This window comes from Hylobates moloch, unplaced genomic scaffold, assembly GCF_009828535.3.
Source record: "Hylobates moloch isolate HMO894 unplaced genomic scaffold, HMol_V3 SCAFFOLD_3, whole genome shotgun sequence".
NCBI classification, from domain to species: domain Eukaryota; kingdom Metazoa; phylum Chordata; class Mammalia; order Primates; family Hylobatidae; genus Hylobates; species Hylobates moloch.
Genome location: NW_026652278.1, coordinates 29,684,555 through 29,706,991, shown reverse-complemented (window position 1 = coordinate 29,706,991; position 22,437 = coordinate 29,684,555). Strand labels below are relative to the sequence as shown.

The window sequence follows — 22,437 nt, the reverse complement described above, 5'->3', positions numbered from 1 at the left end:
CAGAAATTGAATGACAATTGCTAATCATACATTTGTTTACTAGTCATACATCACCCTATGACAGCTCAGCCCTCACTATATTGAACCTTATTTATATCTTTTATTGTTATTTAACTTTCCTATGCTTTAGGTTGTGCCTTCTAAATCAGTAAGAAGCCTTTGAAGGCCTTGAGGACCATGCACTTAGACTTGGACACTACCCTTTCCCTCCCCACCCCCATCATCCAGCACCTCTGCCACCTGCCACCTGCCACACACACCTGCCCACCCAGTGCAGAGCTTTATACATGCCAGGCCCTCAATGAATGGTTGTCTTTTTAAGTTACTGGGATCTCAGCAGATATTTGTAGATAACTGCTGGGGCTAAGTGATGCCTAAGAAGAATTGGAGGATAGAGTCTCAGAGCAGGAATTATCCAACCTGGGTTCTGGTCCTGGCTTAACCACAAACCAGCCTGTGACTTTGAAGTTCTTTCCCACGTCTGGGTCTCTGGTGCTCTTTCTGGCCCTTTCCATGCTGTACAATGGTGGATAATAAACTGAGGTCTAGCCAGAGTCTCCCCCAGAGTTGTGTAAAATTGAGTGAAATTTGGGGCCCTCTTCTGGCCAAAGTGGTTTTAGCACTTTTACCTCCTGCCACAGGGACAGGCAGGAGGGCCTAGGATGAATAACCTGCCATTCTACAGACTGTAACCAGTCCAGCGCTCATGCTTCTCTCTCTGCTTCTTCTCATCCTCCTCCTCCTTTTTCTTCTCCCTCACTCCCTTTCTGTCTCAAATCAGCCCTGATATATTTATTGACTTATGTTTGGGGAGTGTCTTGAGGATGGTCCCGCCTGAGTGTGGAGCAGACAGCAAGGCCAACTGCGCAGCGAAGTAAATTGCTTGTCAGGCTTCTCCTCTCCTTGCTGGGGAACAGGACCAGGATGTGGCCCCAGAACTGCCCCACCACCCAGCCCCACTGTTCACGAATTCTAGCCATACTAACAGGCCCCTCCTGTTGCCAAACCACCAGATGGTGGAAGCCGCCTCTGTCTGACACCCGGCACAGTAAGTTCATCAGCGAAATCTCAACATGCTTCTTTACATGGTCCCTTGAGAGTCTCACTCTCCTGTCTTAGCCTGGATTCTGGTGAGGGTCCGTGTGCAGCAGAAGGTTTTGATAGAACCACTTGAAATTCCAGCCTTAGCAAGTGGCCATGCCCCTGGAATACCAGAGGGAAATCTGGGAACTTGCACAGCCAAAGAGGCCAAGGACATAATTAGATTCACAGAGGAAAACAATATTATTCCATAACTCCAGGCTGCATCCCTAACCCTGACCAGACATCTGGCCCCCAAACTAGTGCATTGTGTTTTAAGACCTTCAGGAATGAGTGTGGATGGTTTCATACAGTCTATCTCAACAATTGAACATAACTTGACGTGTATTCCTGGCTGGGAGGGGGTTGCCAGCATCATCTGGGTATAAAAGATCAGCCTGTATAGTTCTGTTTTAGTGATAAACCACCACAGATTTTCTTTTTCAAAATCCCCTGGATTTTCCAGAATCCAGCAAAACCTGAGTTGGCCTCTGGAAGACAAAAAGAACAGAAAAGAAAAATACCATGGGGAATTCAAAGGCAGTTTCTTTAAAAATAGCCTGAAGCCACAAATAACCAAAAATATGAGTCTGGTTTTGGTTTTATCCTCTCTTTTTTTTTTCAGTTCTCTATTCAGAAATGGCATAGAAATTACTGTTCTTTGTCCTGTTTGAATCCACACGTCTCTTTCAGGTGAAAGATTCAAGACTCTCAAGTCCAGCTTCAGCTCAAGCCCTGCCCTATCTAAAGCAGAAGATATCCCCCTAGTTGGTTCTTTTCTTACCCAATGGGTGAGAGACAGAAAGCCTTAGCAGGCTGGGTTTTGCCTACATGGGTGAATCTGGCTGGGATTTGGATGGTCATCAACAAGGTATTGCCCTAGGCAGATTGCTATGATCTTACCTCCTAACATATGAACAGTGTATGTCTTAGTTAAGACTCGTTGGTTTACAAATACTAAAAATTGAGCTAAGTTAGCTTGGAAAGGGGGAGAGGGCTTATTTCCAATATATAGTAGTGTCTCATGGAATCCACACACATCCTGGCTTCTTGAAGTAGTAGAACCAGGAAGTATCAAATCTTCAAGAACATGAGCAATAATAATTTTCTTCATCTCTTATCTCTGCTTAGCACTGTGTGCCTGATTTACTTGTTTGACTGCAGACTTTTCCCCGTTTCTTCACTCATGTAGCAGGAGCCCCCCACAACACATAAGTGTCTGCGAGTCTCTCAATTCCAGACACGCCTAAAGACTCACTGGCTGCCTCTGGAGTTCAGTTCCCCCAGTTTGCTGGGGAAAAAGAATCTGATTGGCCCAGCTTGGGTCATGCATCCACCCTGTCCAGTCAATTACCATGGGCTGGAGTTCTGTGAATTTGATCATAAACCAACATATTTGTTTAGGGAATCAATTCTAAGAATGAGGGCCACATTGGGGCCCCTTCAAGTTACTATTCTTTAAATATTTATTCAGCATTAATTTAATGAAGCCTGGGAGAAATAAGTGTTCTATTAAGTGTGTGCCTCTTCCTGTACACTTAAAGTAAGACATTTATTTATTTGTTTTTGAAAGCTAAAACAGTTTTATTGGATAGTCTAAAGTGGATTATGTATTGCTACCAATTCATGTCAAGACCAGTTCTTATACAATAGTGATCTTTGTAAATACCTGTGTACTCAAGAAATAATAGTAGTCCTAAATTTGTGCTCAGATGTGAATAATAGCACACTTGTAAGTTGACTTACAATTCTGAAATGATGCTTCATCAGACAGTGTTCCTATATCAAAGACAAGAGTCATGAGCCTGGAAGGGAATAAATAAGGGACAATGACGCAAACATTAGCAGTATTGGTGAGTCATTATCATCCTCTAGGCTGACCAATCCAAGGAGAGTTGGAATCATGGAGGAGAGATTTTCTGGAGGAGCTATAGTTTCGGGGGATGCAAAGACTTAGGATGGGGTGGGTGGGTGTGGTTAGCATCTAAGAATGAGTTTCTCCTTAAATTTCAATGTAAAATAAGGCATTTATTACATGGACTGAAAACAATGTTTTCTGAATCGTTTTTTACTTCATGGTTTTTCACACCTGGATAATGTTACTCACTTGCTTACCATAGATAGATGTAACTTACATGAATACAGCTTCAAAGTCTTTTAAAAGATATCTTAAGGGTTTTTGTTTGTTTGTTTTTACCTTCATGGAGGTGAGATGTTTCCTGCATTTTTGGAGTTATTGCTTTTTATTTTTTATTTGTATTTTTTGCAGGGGAGAGGAATCAGTTTTCTGAACAGTTAACTTCTTGGGAGGCATATTAATAGGTTTGAACTTACTTAAAATGAATCATTCCTTCCAAGTAAGCAGCACTAGCCCATGCATTTTTGCACATTGGCCTTGCAGCTGAGGTGATTGCTGCTGATTTAAAGGGCTATTTGGGGCAGGGGTCAGAGCTGATGGTCCAGGTCAGTCTACAAGTACAAAGCATCCTGCACATGCACACTCCAAGAATACTCCCTGGAGCAGGGCATAGTCACACACACTTGGACTCCCAGCTACTCCAAAGGCTGAGGCACGAGGATTGCTTGAGCCCAAGAGGTTGAAGCTGTAGTGTGCTATCATCGCACCTGTGAATAGCCACTGCACTCTAGCCTGGGCAACACAGACAGATCTCATCTCTAAAAATTAAAATAAATTTAAAAAAGGAAACTCCCTGGAGATGAGAGGTGTTTGTGAGGAAAGATTTTATATTTCCACTTAAGAGTGTTGTTTACTGTTTTGTGCCAGGAGACCCTTGGAAAAATCCCTGTCTTTTGGGCCAAGACTCTTGGCCATTTGTCTATCTTGCCTAACTCATGAGGGGTGGCCACTGCTCAGAAGTTTAGAATTGAAATAGAAAAATCTTGTCGATGGAGAGCCCAGAAACCATGTAGACGATGTCTGATTATTAATTAATGATTTTACTAAAACATAAGAATGCAAACTCTGTAAGTACAGAGATGTTGGCCTGGTTTGCTCATCATGGCACACCCCCAAGTGCTGAGAACAATGTCTGACACATAGCCAGTTTTCACTCAGTGTTTGTTAAATGAATGAATGACTGAAATAGGACATAAAGATAATTATTGAAAAACCTTTCAAATGAAATCTGACTCTTAGAGTTCTGAATCTTTTGCTCATTGCCGTATAAAAAGCGCCAATAAGCCGGCTGCGGTGGCTCACGTCTGTTCTAATCCCAGCCTTTTAGGAGGCCGAGTCGGGCAGATCACTTGAGCTCAGGAGTTCGAGACTAGCCTGGCCAACATGGTGAAACCCCGTCTCTACTAAAAATACAAAAACTAGCTGGGCATGGTGGTGGGTGCCTGTAATCCCAGTCACCTGGGAGGCTGTGGCAGGAGAATTGCTTGAATCCGGGAGGCGGAGGTTGCAGTGAGCCAAGATCGTACCACTTCACTCTAGTGTGGGTGACAGAGCGAAACTCCATCTCAAAAAAAAAAAAAAGAAAAGAAAAAGAAAAAAAGTGCCAATTAATTACTTCTAGATTCTGTAAGGAGAAGAGAGTGTCTCCTGATCTCCTCCCAAATTTCTGCAGCACCAATGTATTATTTCACTAGTTACAGAGACAGAGGTACATGTGTGGAACTCAAGCCACCTGTTATCATACTTCCAGTTTATTTATCACAGTGGTGTTTTTGCAGGCCTTGTGGATTGATACCGCAGGGAACTGACCTGGCTTTGTCCAGTTCTGATGAGTAGTGCTCCAGAAGAAATACAGGGAGCCTCAGGAACACAGAGCAGAGGCCCCATCCTAGGCCGAGGGCAGGAAAGACTCCCAGTAGACACTGACCAGCAGCATGGAGGATGAGCATGCTGCCCCTCTCCTCTTGTTGGATGTTAAGGGTGGGCTGAAAGTCCCAACCCTCTAATCCTGCCTTGGTCTTGCCAGTGACCAGCCCCTATCCTGAAGCTACCCAGAGTTACTGGCCACCAGTCAACTCATTTGCCTACAAAAGGACACATCACTTTGAAGATACCAAATATTTTAGGAGTTTTATGTCAAGAACAGAGGACTAAGGCCAAGTATACTTCACAATATCACAAATGTTATATTCACACAACAGAACACTATATACCCATGACAAAGACAAAACTACTGCTTCATGCAACACACTGGATGAAGCTCACAGACACAATATTGTACCAAAAATAAAAGACACACTCAAGGGTACATACCGTGTGATTCCACCTATATAAAGTTCAAGACAGACAAAATTAATTGATGGTGCTAGAGGTCAGGACAGTGGTTGCCTCTGAGAGGTATGAGCTAGGAGGGGCACAGAGACTACGGTGCTGGAAATGGTCTCCACCTTGATCTGGGTGGAGGTTTTGAGCTGGGCACTGGAGTTGTGTATTCAATGTATGGATGTGATACCTCAATAAAAAAGAAAAGAATGAATGAAGTAAAACTAATCAGCAAGGATAAACGTCTTAGATTCTGGTGAGTAAAAACAATGCAAGCTGCAGAAAGATATGGACAGTATACCGTTTATGTAAATGTTAAACATAAAGAACAATACTATACATAATATAAATATTTTAGGGATACATACATCTGTGGTAAAAGTATTAAGATGAACAGGAAAAGCTGGCATGGCAGTGAGCACCTGTAATTCCAGCTACTCAGGATTGCTTGAGTTCTGGAATTCGAGACCAGCCTGGGCAATATAGTGAGATCCTGTTTCAAAAAATGAAATAAAATTGGCCAGGCACGGTGGCTCATGCCTGTAATCCTAGCACTTTGGGAGGCCAAGGCAGGTGGATCACGAGGTCAGGAGTTCGAGACCATCCTGGCCAACATGGTGAAACTCCGTCTCTACTAAAAATACAAAAATTAGCTGGGTGTGGTGGCGTGCGCCTGTAATCCCAGCTACTTGGGAGTCTGAGGCAGGAGAATTGCTTGAACCTGGGAGGCGGAGGTTGCAGTGAGCTGAGATCACGACACTGCCCTCCACCCTGGCTACAGAGCGAGACTCCGTCTCCAAAAAAAAAAAAGAAAGAAATAAAATAAAATGGACATGAAGGACAAACACCAACTTTAAGGTAGTGCTTTCCCCTGGTCAGAGGGGACAACCGGAGAATTCTGTAATTATAGTATTATATGTCCTTTTAAAAATGGAATTGAATTTGGTAAAATGTTAATATTTACTGTTAAATATTAGCATTATTTAAAATTGTTAAAACTGGGTGGTGAGAACTTATTTTTTGTATTGCTATCTGCACTACGAAGTGTTTGAAATATTCATAATTTTAAAATAATTTATTATTAATAAAAATATAAAATCAATTGGTGGGAACAATTTTGTAAGTGTAGAAATCCGAAGTGGGTGGTTATGGATGTCAGTTTTATGTTAGTGTCAGCAGTTAATTTCCATATTCTATTTTAGGTTCACAGCATCAAGGAAGTGGACTCCCACAAAAGTCCTTGCAAATAGCAAGAATCTTTAAGCAACTTGCTTTGCAGTCTTCTGACACTCGACATTGAACTTATACAGAAGCTTGAAAAAATAGTAATAAAAATTTTCTCTTTCAGAGTTTTATTAGTAATAATGTCTAACAACTGCTCACATTCTCACACTGATTCCATTTCAAGGGAGTCAATGAAGGATTCCCTCTGCTAGTTTTTACCTTCATTGTTTAGGGAAAAAATACCTTTCAGATATACTTTGTTGCCTTATGAGACATCCAATTATGCCATTTTAAAAATTGGGTATCTTAGAGTCATAATGTGTCAGATAGCTTGCAAAATTTCAAATCAGAATTATTATTTTTTAATATGGAATCCAGTCGGTCGCAGTGGCTCACGCCTGTAACCTCAGCACTTTGGGAGGCCAAGGTGGGTGGATTGCTTGAGTCCAGGAGTTCAAGACCACCCTAGGCAACATGGTGAAGCCCCGTCTTTACAAAAAATACAAAAATTAGCCAGGCGTGGTGGTGCATGCCTGTAGTCCCAGCTACTAGGGAGGCTGAGCTGGGAGGATCCCTTGAGTCCGGGGGGTGGGGGTGCAGTGAGTCGTGATGGTCCCACTGCAATCGAGCCTGGGTGACGCAGCAAGACCCTGTCTCCAAAAAAAAGAAGTCAACATCTGCAGAAGAAAATTAAAAAAAAATAAAAATAATACGGAGTCCAGACTTAGCTTTGATTTTGTCACCAACATTTTATCTTAAGTTGTTAATACAATAAAATTTCAATACTGCAACTTTGGCTGGCTTCGGTTTGTAAAACTATCAGCTGAAGCATTCAATTTAAATTTAACTCATTTAAATAGTAGAAAAATTTAGCTAATAAAAGGGTATTTTTTAAACCAGATAGTGAATAATTTCTTATAGTAATTTCTTTCCTCATTTGAAATGGCCATACCAGCATGTTGGTTTGGCCTGAAAAGTAAAGTTAATTGTGGATCTTGCTGTCCATATTATTAATATTACAATAACCCTAAAACACCTGAAGGGTCTGCAGTGTGAAGACTGCACCTCGGCATCATTGAAATGCCATATCCAATGCATTTTAAAATGTAATCTTCTTTCACAATGGCTAATGCTTAATGTGTGTATTATACAATGCGCTTTAACCCTGCTTGGCACAGGTACAACTAAAGAGAAGTCACTACTCCCTTACTTTCCTCCCTCCTTCTTTTCTCACCATTTGAACATCACCACTACATTTTTGCCAACATTTCAGGGTGTGGGAAAAAACATCTTCTTAATAGCTTTTGTGAATGCATAGTGGCAGAAGAGTAGAGTGGGGAAACGTGTGGGCTCTGGCTTCAGACTGTCTGGGTTTGAATTCCTGCTATATTGGCAAGTTGTTTAAACTTTCTAAACTTCAGTCTCTTGTCTATAAAATGAAGATAATAAAACTTCCCTTACGGGCTGACTGCCAGGTGAACATGAGGTAATCATGCCAAATGGTCAACACAGTGTAGGCACATGAGGAATCCTCAGTAGATGTTAGCCATTATTATTATTATTCTTTACAAAAATAAGTACTAGTTGTTCTCTGCTTTTTCTGAATTGTAAAGATTGAACATGAATCTTCAATCATCAAGTTGGAATCGTTCATTCACTCAACAACTATTAAATGCCTATTCTGTGAATATGGTAGACCAGAACCCCACTCTCGGGGAGCTTGCATTTCCAGTGAGATTTGTGCATTTGCGTATTCTTCTCTGGGCTGAATGATCAGGCAGTGGTTCTTGTTGCTCTTTCACAACAGCATGCTCATTCAATGTTCTTATTGCCCTGAGACTATTGAGTCCTCTTAATAATAGCTTCAAGCCTATGGAACACAGAGAGACCTCACCGCTACAAAAAATAGAAAAATTGGCTGGGCATGGTGGTGCACACCTGTGGTCCTAGCTGCCTGGGAGGCTGAAGCAGGAGGATCACTTGAGCCCAGGAGTTCCAGGCTGCAGTGAGCTATGATTGTGCCATGTACTCCAGGCTGGGTGACAGAGCAAGACCCTGTCTATAAAAAAAATTATATATATAATAATAACAATAATAGTTTGAGGTTTCCTAAGGTTTTTCTTGGTACTATTTTCTTCTCCTTCATGTGCAATGTGTTATTTATGCACGGCACTCTAAGTGCATTTTCATCACCAGGCTTCTTTACATATATATTTTTTAAAATATTAAGCTGTTCATTTTCCATGGTTAGAAACAGAAAGCCTTGTTTCGATGCTCCATTGTGTTTAGTCTAAAATGGCACTGCAACTTGGCAGCGTGTATAAAACTAATTTGCATATTTTACTACACAAAACATTGAGGACTTGGGTAATTTTTATTGCCATGAAAAGTGACTTACACAGAGGTTCACAGAGGCCAGGCAATAAGAAAAAAAAAGGTGGAACAATTCAATATCATCATTCTCTTCTCTTTGAGTGGCTTTGCACGAGCATTTCTGGAACATTGCTTCATAAGCTATTGTCACTGAGACTGATATTTTGAAGAGCTGGCCCGAGGTAGAGATATTTGCTATTTTGTTCTTGATCAAACTCATCATACCCATCATTACATTTTCTTCTTAAATGTCCAATTTCTCACCCAGAGAAAGCCATCTTTAGTTTTCAGGGTAATTGTTTAAGGCCACTTGAAGACAATATTACATTAATATACATTAACTACTCAGACACTCATATCTAATGGCTATACAGCAGGACCTTAAAAAACATCATTTCGTTCAATGTCATTTGGTTACAACGTTGATGAAGAAATGAATCAATTCCAGGCCAGGGCCACTGTCTGTGGAGTGTGCATCTTTCCCCATATCTGTGTGGTTTTCTCCAGGTCCTCCCGTTTCCTCTCACATCCTACAGATGTGCCTGCGAGGTGACTTGGTGTGTCATGGCCGCGGTCTGAGTGAGTGTAAGTATGAGAGTACGCCCTGCTGTGAGATGGCATCCTGTCCAGGGCTGATTCTTGTTTGGTGCCTTGAGCTGCCCGGACAGGCTCCGGCCACCCTTGACCCTGAACTGGAAAACTCGAGTAAATAATGATCTTAACTTGTTTTTATGAATCTTTCTTAAAATAAAGCTCACATTTATTTCAATGTTTAATATTAGAAGTGTTTTGGTCTTCATTTGGAAGCTTGCTGATATTTTTGTGATCTGAAATATGCCATAGGAACTTTTTTTCTTTTCTTTTTCTTTTTTTTTTTGTTTTGAGACAGGTTCTCACTCTGTCACCCAGGCTGGAGTGCAGTGGCACAATCTCAGCTCACTGCAACTTCTGCCTCCTGGGTTCAAGTGATTCTCGTTCCTCAGCCTCTCAAGTAGCTGGGATTACAGGTGTGCACCACCATGCCTGGCTAATTTTTGTATTTTTTGGTGGAAATGTGGTTTCACCATGTTGGCCAGGCTGGTCTCGAACTCCTGGCCTCATGTAATCCGCCCACCTCGGCCTCTCAAAATGCTGGGATTACAGGCATGAGCCACTGCACCCGGCCTCTGCCATAGGAACTTAACTCCTGTTTGTATCAATTAGCTTATGGTTAAATTGGTTTTGTTATTTGTTCTTCTGCTTGAAGTAGCAGTTTCTAAGAATCTGTTGATGATGTTAAGTGAGGAATTACTGTAGTAAGATAGTGCCCCAGTGAGAAGTGTAACAAGCAGACTAGTTCTTGCAGGACTGTTGAAATGTGATGAGTGCATTAGTCCTACTGTCACCCATGTGTTCCCATCTGGCATTAAAACCCTTTTGGATGTGGGTAATGTCGTTTGAGGGTGTTTGCTTGTTTGTTTGTTTGTTTCTGAGACAGGGCTTTGCTCTGCAATCCAGGCTGGAGTGCAGTGGTACAATCACACCTCACTGCAGCGTTGACCTCCTTGAGCTCAGGTCATCCTCCCGCCTCAGCCTCCCAAGTAGCTGGGACCACAGGCTTGTGCCACCATGCCTGGCTAATTTTTAAATTTTTTGTAGGAACGGAGTCTCGCCATGTTGCTCAGACTGGTCTAGAACCCTTGGGTTCAAGCGATCTACCCACCTTGGCCTCCCAAAGTGCTGGGATTACAGGCGTGAGCCATCATGCCTGGCCTTGTTTGAGTTTTACACATAGCATGTTTAAACAAGCACGTTTAGTTTTGAAAAACTGATTTTTACCTAATAATATGTAACACAATCCCGTTTGTGTAAAGAGATTATGGACATGTATTAGGTGGTGTCCTGCCCATTCCCCCTCAGCCCATCCCAGAGAACTGTGGCTTCAGAAGAGTTTCCTTACCCAGTGGGGGCTCTGCCCTCAGGAACCTGTGTCCCCATCATGGTTTTCTCTGGCTGTAGGAGTATGTTCAGGAAGCTGTGTCTCAGGAGCAACCCACAACCGTGAGGGATGAGTTGGTGCATACATTTCCCAACTTCTTTGTCCTTTGGCAGGACAATTCTGAGGTTTCTTCTCTACCATCTCTCAAAGGGTCACCATGGGATTGAGCCCCGGTTGCCTAAAGTGCTAACCTTCACTGGATCTCTCCTTTCCTGTCTCACTTCTCTATCCCTCACCATGCTTCTTTACATCATAGCCCCACAAAATTACTTGCAACCAAATCATTGACATGGGATTGCTTTGATGGGATCCCACAGGTAGACACTATTTAATACATATACAAATAACGTGGAAGGATTCCCACTTACTGCTAATGGAGCAGCAGGCACATGTTTGGCTGTAGTTCTCCCATTTACCACGTATAGGCTACTCTCTCCTTTTGAAGAATTGTCCCCCTACCAAATAGGAACTGTCTCCCTGACCATAGTGATTGGTTGGGGTTGGGCATTTGATCCAAGCCATTAATAATACCCCCACCTCAGTCCAGACACAGTGGCTCATTTTGGGAGGCCGAGGCAGGTGAATTGCTTGAGGCCAAGAGCTCCAGACCAGCCTGGGCAACACGTTGAAACCCTGTCTCCACACACACACACACAAAATACAAAAATTATCCAGGCACAGTGGCGTGCGCCTGTGGTCCCAGCTACTCGGAAGACTGAGGTGGGAGGATCACTTGAGCCCAGGAGGTGGACATTGCCGTGAGCCAAGATCATGCCACCGCACTCCAGCCTGGGTGACAGAGTGAGACCCTGCCTCAAATAATAATAATAATAGTAATAATACTCCCACCCCTGGCAATTGTGATTGGTCCATAGAGAGAATATAACACATACTGGACTAATCGGACACCCTCCTTGGGACTTTTCTAACTGGTGCTGTGGGAAGAGAACCTCTTTCCTCTCAGAGCTGTGAAGCTATGAGCCCAGAGGTGACCCCAGCCATCTCTCTGACCACACAGAGGATAATGTTCACAGTGAGAGAGGATACAGCCAAATCTCAGAGGCAGGAAGAGAGAAACAAGAGCATCTTCCCAGCATTTGGATTCCTAGGGCCAATTGACCCTAAACCAGTGCCACTCTGTCCCTCCCCACGGTTTCATTAGGTATTCTCTCCTACACCTTACCACCTTGGCATAAGCTAGAGTAAGATCTTTATCATTTATAACCAAAGACTACTATAGATGTTTAACTCCAGGGCAGAAGGTTGGAATGGCAGTGAAGATGTGAAGCAGGAGATTCACTTTTCAGATAGTATGTTTTTCAGTTCTAGGATTTCCATATAGTTCTTTTTTTTACAGTTTCCTGATCTCTTCTAAATTTCCCATCTCTTTACCCAGTATATGTATCTTTTCCAAAGACTCTTTAACACATTTATCAAAGGTATTTTAAAGCCCTTCTCTGCCAGTTATGACATCTGAGTTGTCTGTGAGTCTGTTTCTATTGACTAGTATATCTCTTGATTATGGGTCACATTTCTTTCTTCACATATCTAATAATTTTTATATAGTGAACATTGTAAATGATGTGTTGTAGAGACTGGATTCTGTTATCTTCCTCTTGGATTCTAATAAACACTAAAGTTCAAGAATGGCTGCCCTTAGGGGAAAGTCATACAAGTGTAGATCTCACCCAGAGTGTCTTCCTTCTTTCAAGGAACAAGTCCCCTTCCTTTAGTCTGGTCATTGTCCAGTGGCATCAAACAGGTTTTTATTTTCACCTTGTCCAGAGTTTGTAATTATGATCTGTAGGAGGGGTTAGCCTTCTACAAATCACTCTACCCTGTTAGACCAAAATTTGGGTATTCACATTTTAGTTCAAATACTATATTAAATATGGTTTGATGTTGTTTACATTCTTTGTCATTTAAAAATAAATTTAAAATGTTTTTAGTTGTACTGGGCATGGTGGCACACACCTGTAGTCCCTGGCTACTTGGTAGGTTGGGGTAGGAGGATTGCTTGAGCCCCAGAGTACAAGGCTATAGTGTGCTATGTTAGTGCTTGTGAATAGCCACTGCATTCCAGCCTGGGCAACACATCAAGACACATATATTTAATTGCTATTTGAATAAAATGTTTGTGAAACCCTGGAAGCACCTTACAGTTTTATGAGACACGGCTTGAAAATCTCTAGTTTAAACCATATGATTGACCATTATGGGTATGGATTAGCATCAACCAGGCATAGGAGTATCTCTATGGCAACTGTCGCCATAGCATCAGGCCTATGACAGAGGTGGAAAATGGGCTTGTGAAGAGTGAAGAGGAATGCAGGGTAGTATCTTCCTGATCCCCATTCCAGGAAATCCAAGAGACTTGCTTTGCACCTTAAAAGAGGAAATCTACAGATGGTGATTAGGTAAAAATGAGCTTTTTGCTAAAAGCTGCCACATTTCCAGCATTCCAACCTATTTTCAGAAGGAGGCTCCTCTTAGCTCCTATGGGCTGATTCATATCCACTTGGTTCATCAATCTGTACCTGTTAACCTGCTCACATGCCCCAAAGTGCAGAGGGTCCCTGCTCCGCAACAAGAAGCAGGGACTCCCACTCAGGAGGAAATTGGCCTCAAGTTTCCCAGTATTTCCACCCTCTCAGACCTATGGATTGGAGAGAAAGTTCATCTAAATAAATCATTGCAGCCTCTCCTTTCTCTCCTCCCCAATCCTAGTCGGACCCACTAGTGTTTTATTCACCAGGGAGCAGACCTGGACCAAGCTTCTCCAACTTTTTGTTTGTTCATTTTTTGAGACAGGGTCTTCCTCTTTCACCTAGGCTGGAGTGCCGTGGTACGATCTCGGTGTGCTGTAGCCTCGGCTTCCTGGGCTCAAGTGATTATCCTGCCTCAGTCTCCTGAGTAGCTGGGACCACAGGCATGCACGACTACACATAGCTAATTTTTTTTTTCTTTTAGAAATGGGGTCTCACTATGTTGCCCTGGCTGGTCTTGAACTTCTGGGATCAAGCGATCCTTCTGTCTTGGCCTCCCAAAGGGAGGCCTGGGATTCCAGGCATAAGCCACAGTGCCTGGCCCTTCTCCAACTTTAATGTGCACACAAGTCCCTTGGGGGTCTTGTTAAAATATAAATCCTGATATAGTAGGTGTCATGGGCCAAACTGTGTTTACCCCTCATTTTTCTTTTTCTTTTTTTTTTTTTTTTGAGACAGGATCTGGCTCTGTTACCCAGGCTGGAGTGCAGTGGCAGGATCTCGGCTCACTGCAACCTCCACCTCCTGGGCTCAAGCAATTCTGCCACCTCAGCCTCCTGAGTAGCTGGGACCATAGACGCACGCCACCATGCCCAGTTAATTTTTTGTATTTTTGTAAAGATGGGGTTTTGCCATGTTGCCCAGGCTGGTCTTGACCTCCTGAGCTCAAGCGATCTGCCCGCCTTGGCCTCCCAAAGTGCTGGGATTTCAGACATGAGCCACCGTGCCTGGTCATACCCCTCAAAATTCATATGTTGAAATCATAATCCCCCACCTCATAATGTGACTGTATTTGGAGACAGGATCCTTAAAGAGGTAATTAAGGTTAAATGAGGTCATAAGAGTGGGTCCTAATCCAATAGGACTGGTGTGCTTATAAGAATAGGAGATGAGGCTTGGCGTGGTGGCTCACGGCTGTAATCCCAGCACTTTGGGAGGCCGAGGCGGGTGGATCACCTGAGGTCAGGAGTTCAAGACCAGCCTGGCCAACATGACGAAACCCTATCTCTACTAAAAGTACAAAAATTAGCCGGGTGTGGTGGCGGGCGCCTGTAATCCCAGCTACTCAGGAGGCTGAGGCAGGAGAATCGTTTGAACCCGGGAGGCAGAGGTTGCAGTGAGCTGAGATCGCGCCACTGCACTTCAGCCTGAGTGACGAGAGCGAGACTCCATCTCAAAAAACAAAAAAAGAGGAGATGAGGACAGATACAGAGGGAAGACCATGTGAAGACATAGGGAGAAGGTAGCCATCTACAAGCCCAGGAGAGAGGCCTCAGAAGAAACAAACCCTGCTGACACCTTGATCTTGGACTTCTGGCCTCCAGAACTGTGAGAAAATACCTTTCTGTTGTGTAAGCCACCCAGTGTGTGATACTTAGTTATGGCAGCCCTAGCAAACTCATACATGTGTGTGGGAAGGCACTGAGCTTTCTGCATTTCTAACAAGCTCCTGGATGCTGCTGATGCTGCTGATTCGAGGACCACACTTTGAGTAGCATGGACCTAGAGAATCTGATTCCTTTTTATTTTATGACATTGTCAGCAGCTTCCTAAGTCATTAGCAGGTGGGGAGGAGGACACTTTTTCTCAAACTCTGCCTTCCTAAAGATAGCTAAGGTAATTGTTCTCTACATTTCTATTTGTGGCACTTTCGAAATTTTACAAATAGAGTGGCACCTTTCAGGTTCTGCAAGTGAATGCAATGGGCTGGATATACCCACAGGGTGTGGCCGGCATAATAGGCAAATTGCGGCACTCACGCCGTGTCTACAGTGGGCAGTTGCCACTCTGTCCCCATGCTAGAATGTGAGCTTAATGTGGTCATATTTTCCAAAACTTCACTTGAAGCCAGAAATTTGAATTTTTATATTAAATCTCTAGATTTTAAAACTTTCAAATGTTGGCACCTCCATCTGCTTATTTTTGAAATAATGTGAAGCAAAGGAGCTCTCTGAGGTGGTGCTGGACATGTTCAATATCTTGACCTCTACTTTGTTTTAGGTGTATACACATATAAAAATTCATCATCCAGGTATAGCATAAGCAAAAATTCATCAAACTGTATCATTAAAATTTGTACAACTTACCACTTGTAAGTTATGCCACAATAAAAAAGAAAAAATATCTGCATGGGAATGATACACATGATAGTTATTACCTCTAGGGGCAGAGACAGGAAAGGAACAGGGTTGGCCTTATGTGTATTTCTAACATGTTTCTTCAAAGAGATAGAGGGCTGAAGCATATAGGCGGATTTCTTTCTTTCTTTCTTTTTTTTTTTTTTGAGACAGGGTCTTGCTCTGTTGCACAGGCTGGAGTGCAGTGGCACAGTTATAGCTCACTACAGCCTTGACCTCCCAGGCTCAAGTGATCCTCCCACTTCAGCCTCCCAAGTAGCTGGGACTACAGGACCATGCCACCACGCCTGGCTATTTTTTTAAATTTTTAGTAAAGATGAGTTATCACTATGTTGCCCATGTTGGTCTCGAACTCCTGGGCTCCAGCAATCCTCCTGCTTTGGCCTCCCAAAGTGCTGGGATTACAGGTGTGAGCCACCTCGCCCAGCCAGGGGAAAATATTAACAGCTGTTTCATCTCAGTGATACTAGGTATCTGCTTTATTATTTTCTGTGTATTTGAAATATTTCATAATTAAAATCAACTATTTTTTAATATTAAAAAAATAAAGCCTAGGAAGATCAACACTGTATGAACCAAATAAAACTCCTCAGAGGCTACTGCATCATTCTCTTGGTCTCCCTGTGGGACTGCACAGTTGTTTATGTAGGAATGCTTACTGCCCTGACCCAGGGCTCCCGCATCTTCAGTAAATACCTGCTCCCTCTTTGTCATGGGTGTGATGTGATGTCACCCCACCCACTCAGCCCAGCGCCCTCATATGCCATTCATCACCAGAAGTGTGTCCTCGGTGCAGCCTCAACTGCGGCAAAAATAACGTTTATATATCAACCCAATTTGAAGACACTTTGTATTGGGTTCATAGTTTAAAGCTACCAGAGAACAGACTTCTCTGATCCTGAAAGCAATTAAAGCCTAGTGGTTGAACTCACGGGGTAGAAGCCTGGGTTTTCCAGTTTACTAAATATATGCCCCTGGGAAAGTTAGTTTCTCAGCTTCTATTTCTTCACCTGTAAATTGGGAATGACGATAGTATCTACTCAGTTTGGCTTATGTGTAGATTTAAATTTGCTGAGTTATTGGTGCATAACTGTTCATTAGTTATTATTAAGTAATTAATACTGGGTTGATTTTACTTTAACTATCTTTCTTACATCATAGATTGTCTGAGGCCACGCCAGTATGAAATCAACAGCTGGCCACCAAGTCTCAAAGGGAAGATATTTTCAGCTGGGTGTGGTGGCTCATGCCTATAATCCCAGCACTTTGGGAGGCTGAGGTGGGCAGATCACTTGAGGTCAGTAGTTTGAGACCAGCCTGGCCAACATGATGAAACCCCATTTCTACAAAAACTAGCTGGACATGGTGGTGTGCTCCTGTAGGCCTAGCTACTCAGGAGGGTGAGGCAGGAGAATAGCTTGAACCCAGGAGCCAGGAGGCGGAGGTTGCAGTGAGCCGAGATCATGCCACTGCACTCCAGCCAGCCTGGGGGATGCACAGCAAGACTCTCAAACAGAAAAAAAGGAAGATATTTTCAACTCCGATTCAAGTGGCAAATGTAATTAAATATTGTCGAGTGCAGGGGCAGTAAAAACTTCTTTCTGCCGTCAATGAATGGACCTGTTTCTGTCCTTCATGAAAAACCCTAAACAGCCAAAGCAACCTTAAGAGAAAATAGAATTGCAGAATCTCCAGGTTGGTTCTTTTCCTCTGGCCTCAAACCTCAGGGGTAGGGCGTTGGCCTCTCCCCTTGGACAGCAGTGTTGCCAGGACAGCCTCCCTGCTGACATGCTCACCTGGGCTGCTTCTGGGGGCTTGTTACTCAAGGTAATCCTCCAGGAACAGCACCCTGCTGGCAGCTTTGCAACCCCAAAAGGGCTTTCGCAATGACTAATAAAGCCATAAAGGATGAACACAGATCCAAGAAAATTCATTCCCTGAAGGAATATGATTTCGACTACTTTTCACTTGGTGCTTCTTTGTCTTTTAAGCCACATGCATTCAATGTCTGTCTGAAATTCCAGTTCTCTCATGTTGCAGTCTCCGGAGGCCATTTTCTCTGGTAAACGGGTGAAACACTCTCGGAGCCTGGAAAGGGGTAGAGGAGCCAATTACTCATGAAAGCCCATTTTCTCTGTGGGTTTTCCCTTACATTTCAGGAGATGTATTCCTTTAGCATTTCTGCTGTCACCAGTTCAGACCCCCAGAAATCTCCTGAGCCCCCTTTTCCCCTCCCATTAATTTAAAAATCCTGTAGCCCTTACTGTGGTCTGCCTTGCAGAACCTGGCAGTTCACCTGACCTTTTCCACTCTCCCCCAAATTGGTTACCTACCTGTTGGTTCTCTTACACTAATGTCCCCTGCCACTGTCTGGTTCGGGCCCTCCCCACCCCTCCCTGGATGACGGCAGCAGATGCGTCTCTCCGGTCTACCCGCCCCTGACATCGCCCTCAAGCAGTGCTCCTCCACTCTGCTGCTAAAATACTTTCTAAAATACAAACCTGATGCCCCCTCTCAGCTGAAAATCCTTTAATGCTGACCTCCCCCAACCCATTTCCAGACGAAATGTTCCCAGTCCTGCTAGAGCTTCTGCATTGTCAAGAATAGCCAGATACCTGGATTTTTATGTGAATTCCCCAATCCTTTTTTATTTGTAAAGTTATTACATTTTACATTTAAAAAAATTATAAAACATTGCAACAAGTCTCTCACCCATTCCTGCTCCCAGGTTCCCTATTTGAAGAGGCCATCACTGTGGCCGGGTTCTTCTGCAGTGCTGCCTTACATGCACACACACCCTACAAACATACACATAAACAAGCACATACTGCCTTTTTTTCCATATAGGTGGTAGCCAATTTTTAAATGTTGGAATAAAGTTTTAAAACCCTGAGGGTCAAACAAAAAACACTTTTGTTCCCCTGAGGGTCAAACAAAACACAGGCATGTGCCTTATGATCTACTGGGTTATAGATCACAGAGGCATGTGTCTTTTGATCCACTTGACTGACAGTTCCCTGAAGACAGGAAACTTTGTCCTGGTATCCTCTTCGGTACCTGGGATGATGCCTTGCACACAGTTGGCACTCAGTAAGCACACTGCCTGTCCATGGAAACTTTTCTTAAGCACCAGCACTGTGTCTAATGCTGAGTCTACCACAGACTACGGGGTGAACTGTGGCGTGGCCACCCAAGAGGGAACACTCAGGAGAGTTAGTTGTCTGGTTAAGTCTCAAGTCCTGTGGAAACAACCAGAATCTGCCTGCTTCCCATATTTCCTGGTTACCTGGGTCAACAACAAATGGACAGAAATAGCAGATTACAGTCCCCGTTCTCAGTTCTCAGTCCCACCCTAATGGGGCATCTGCTCGTGCTGACGGCCTAAGCCGTGGCAGAGTGCTGAAACCAGTACCTCCATGCCAGCTGTCATTCCCAGGAGTGGAGCTTCTAGGTCTCGCCCTCCACCAGGACAAGTCAAGGCGGGACAGAACCAAAACCACAGGCGCAGGCAGAGCTTGCTGATTCTTCCCGAGGCACTGGGCTGGGCAGGGCAGGGCAGGGCTGGGCCAGCCACTGTGATGAGTAAGGCGTTCAAGCTTCTTCATGTTGGGAGAAGACTCATTGCTCAGGTGGTTTTGGAATCTCCTAGAATAGATTCTATTTGCTCACTCTCCTGAGTCCCCTGCTTGCTCCCACACAGCCTGGCAGGAACAGGGCCTGTGTTCACAGGTCACTCTTCCCCTCTGGCAACAGGTGTCATGGTTGTGGAACAAGGTGGCATTGTCATTCATGATGAGGTGGACCCCACTGAGGAATCGCAGGAAGATCTTACATATCTCTCCCCCATCCTTCGAGGCAGCGATGTCCAATCCTGTGTCAGCAGTGATTCAGGACAGGTGGTTCCTGTCGCAGCACACTCCTGAGGGAACGCCATAGGCAGTGTCCCTGGAACCGTACGGTGACATCCTCCCCTTCTCTCTCACTCGAGAGCATTCTGGCAGGGAAGGCCACGGGGAGCACGACCTTAAGGTTCACCTTGAATGTTATTCTAATTGTGGTGCAGTATGAATCTTACTACCAAAACGCAGGTGGGCGAGACTTGTCATAGTCCTTTTTTTCTTTTTCTTATTTTTTTGAGACAGAGTATTGCTCTGTCACCAGGCTGGAGTGCAGCAGCGCGATCGTGGCTCACTGCAACCTCCGCCTCCTTGGGTTCAAGCGATTCTCCTGCCTCAGCCTCCCGAGTAGCTGGGACTACAGGCGGGTGCCACCACGCCCAGCTAATTTTTGTGTTTTTAGTAGAGATGGGGTTTCACCACGTTGGCCAGGATGGACTCAATCTCTTGACCTCGTGATCCGCCCACCTTGGCCTTCCAAAGTGCTGGGATTACAGGCATGAGCCACCACGCCTGGCCCCTTTTTTTCTTTATTTCAAGTTACCTCAGCCTTGATGCCCTCACCCTCGAGCCTGGCACGAAAATTAGATTTGTAGTAACAGGATGGAGCAGGCTCCCCTTCCCTGGAAATATGTGAAAATCCAGGAGGTTACAGGGTACCTGGAAAACAGGGACAGGCCCACTCTTCTCCTGAGACCAAGACCGCTGTGGAAATCCCCGGGGCTCCAGCCTGCATGCACCTCCAGGGAAGGGCTTGTGGCCGCTTCCTTTCCAAGCTGACACACAGGAATCTTGGTGAAGCTGAGAAGCCTAGGCTAAGGCTCTGACCTTCTGAGAGACACCACAAAACCGCTCCACAGAAGTCCTGCCACATTGGCAACTGCCACGGGACTGTCACAGGGAGCACATTCCCATCCGCGATGCCTGGGGGCCATCAATCAATCCTTCCCCAGGCTTCAGGCTTCCAGAAAACATAAAACAGATTGTCAGGCCAGGCGCAGTGGCTCAGGCCTATAATCCCAGCACTTTGGGAGGCTGAGGTGGGCGGATCACCTGAGGTCAGGAGTTCAAGACCAGCCTGGCCAATATGGCGAAACCCCATCTCTACTAAAAATACAAAAATTAGCCGAGCGTGGTGGCACACGCCTGTGATCCCAGCTACCTCAGAGGCTGAGGCAGGAAAATCGCTTTAACCCAGGAGGAGGGGGTTGCAGTGAGCCGAGATTGCACCATTGCACTTCAGCCTGGGTGACAGAGCGAGACTCTTGTCTCAAAAAAAAAAAAAAAAAAAAAAACAGAGAGTCTGTGCAAACAACTTCTGAATTCAGCCCCCAAGCCAAACCTCCCTGAGGCAAGGCCAGCTTCCAGCTTGGAAAGAAGAAGTAAGATACAGGAAAAACAAAACCCACACCAATAGCTCAATATATTATCCTGCCACCTAACTTATATTAGAATAATCATTCACAATTTCAGTACAGTGTAACATTCAGCCCTTGTCACAAATGCCTGTGCCCCACATCAGAGCTCAGGCACCCTGCTGCTGCTTTGCTCTAAAGCAGAGCTGAAGAACTGAAGGATATTCTGTCCTCACCCTGCTTTATTTCCTCCAATCACGGATTGTCCTCAGAATAAAAAATAAATGCCCTCCTCCCCGAGGGAGCAATTTCTAGCCAAGAAGATGATCAAAAATGGTGTTGTGTTGCCCAATGCCCCAATTAACTGTACCAAACCCAGTAAATGATGAAAGTGAAGCCTCAGCTTATGATGATAATTAAGCTATGTTGAGTCAATGGCAGCTGCTGTAAGACCACTTCTATTACTAAAACTACCTTCTCCACTTAATTAGCACTTTCTTAAAAACATCCTTAGTTTTTCACATTAATCTGACCGCGGACAGTGTCACTGAACCAGAGCTAAATGGCATCTAGTCTATGAGAGGTCTGAGTCAATAATATGGTGGCTGGTTTTAAAAAGATTGCTGTCCTTTCTTTGCTTGATGACTTGTGATATAGAAAAAAGAAAAATAAATAAAACCATCGGTGTTGTAATACATTATTATTTTTAATATTTGGGTGGGCATGGGACCAAGCACTTGGAGTGGCAGGTTTGGAATTTTGAGTTTTGAGTTCTTCCGGATGTTTATTCCAGCTGCGTATTAACTGGCACCTTGGCAGCTGCGCTCTGGGCTGGTTCCGCAGTAGATACCACTGCTAGAACACGTGCCTGGCCATCTGCAGCCCTTGCTGGAAGCAATGGCTACTGTCCAGGGTAAAACTTTATCTAAAGGCTCCCATGATGAACAGATGCTCAATACTACTCATACTAAAAAAACATAAATGCAAACAGAAACCAGAAATCATTTTCACCTATCAGATGGACATGGACTAAAAATACTGATAATACAAAGTGTGGGTGAGCTCATGGGCAAACAGTAGACGCATAAATCATTGATAGGAGTCTCTTCATAAATCATTGATAGATCAGTCTTTTTACTGGGTAATTTGTTAGTGCCTAGGCAAATTTTAAAATGCCCATGCCCCTTTTCCTGGCAGTTCCATTGCTAGAAATTTACCATACAAACATACTTTAAACATATACCAAGAAAAGAAAAATGTTTCCTGCAGAATTGGTTGCAATAGCAACAAATCGGAAACCAATTAAATGTTTTTCAATAGGGCCCTGGCTAAGTGCATTATGGAACAGCAATACGATGGAATTATGTCACCATTTTAAAAGATGCTGA

At 44.0% G+C, this 22,437-nt stretch overlaps 1 protein-coding gene across 4 annotated transcripts in view; it reads right to left on the bottom strand.

Annotated features, from left to right (window-relative positions):
• Positions 1 to 1,420: 1,420 nt before the first annotated feature.
• STN1 (STN1 subunit of CST complex) overlaps positions 1,421 to 22,437 on the bottom strand; it is a 64,669-nt gene continuing 43,652 nt past the window's right edge. Inside the window, exons 11-13 of one of the 4 annotated variants that reach the window (XR_009212711.1) lie at positions 17,595 to 17,886; positions 2,827 to 2,885; positions 1,421 to 1,571 (exon numbers count right to left, since the gene is read on the bottom strand). The gene's annotated coding sequence lies outside the window, so the exon portion shown is untranslated. Of the gene's footprint in view, positions 1,572 to 2,826; positions 2,886 to 17,337; positions 17,887 to 22,437 lie in introns of those variants that run through there. The other 3 variants (XR_009212712.1, XR_004252399.2, XM_032178482.2) reach the window with 3 other exon arrangements.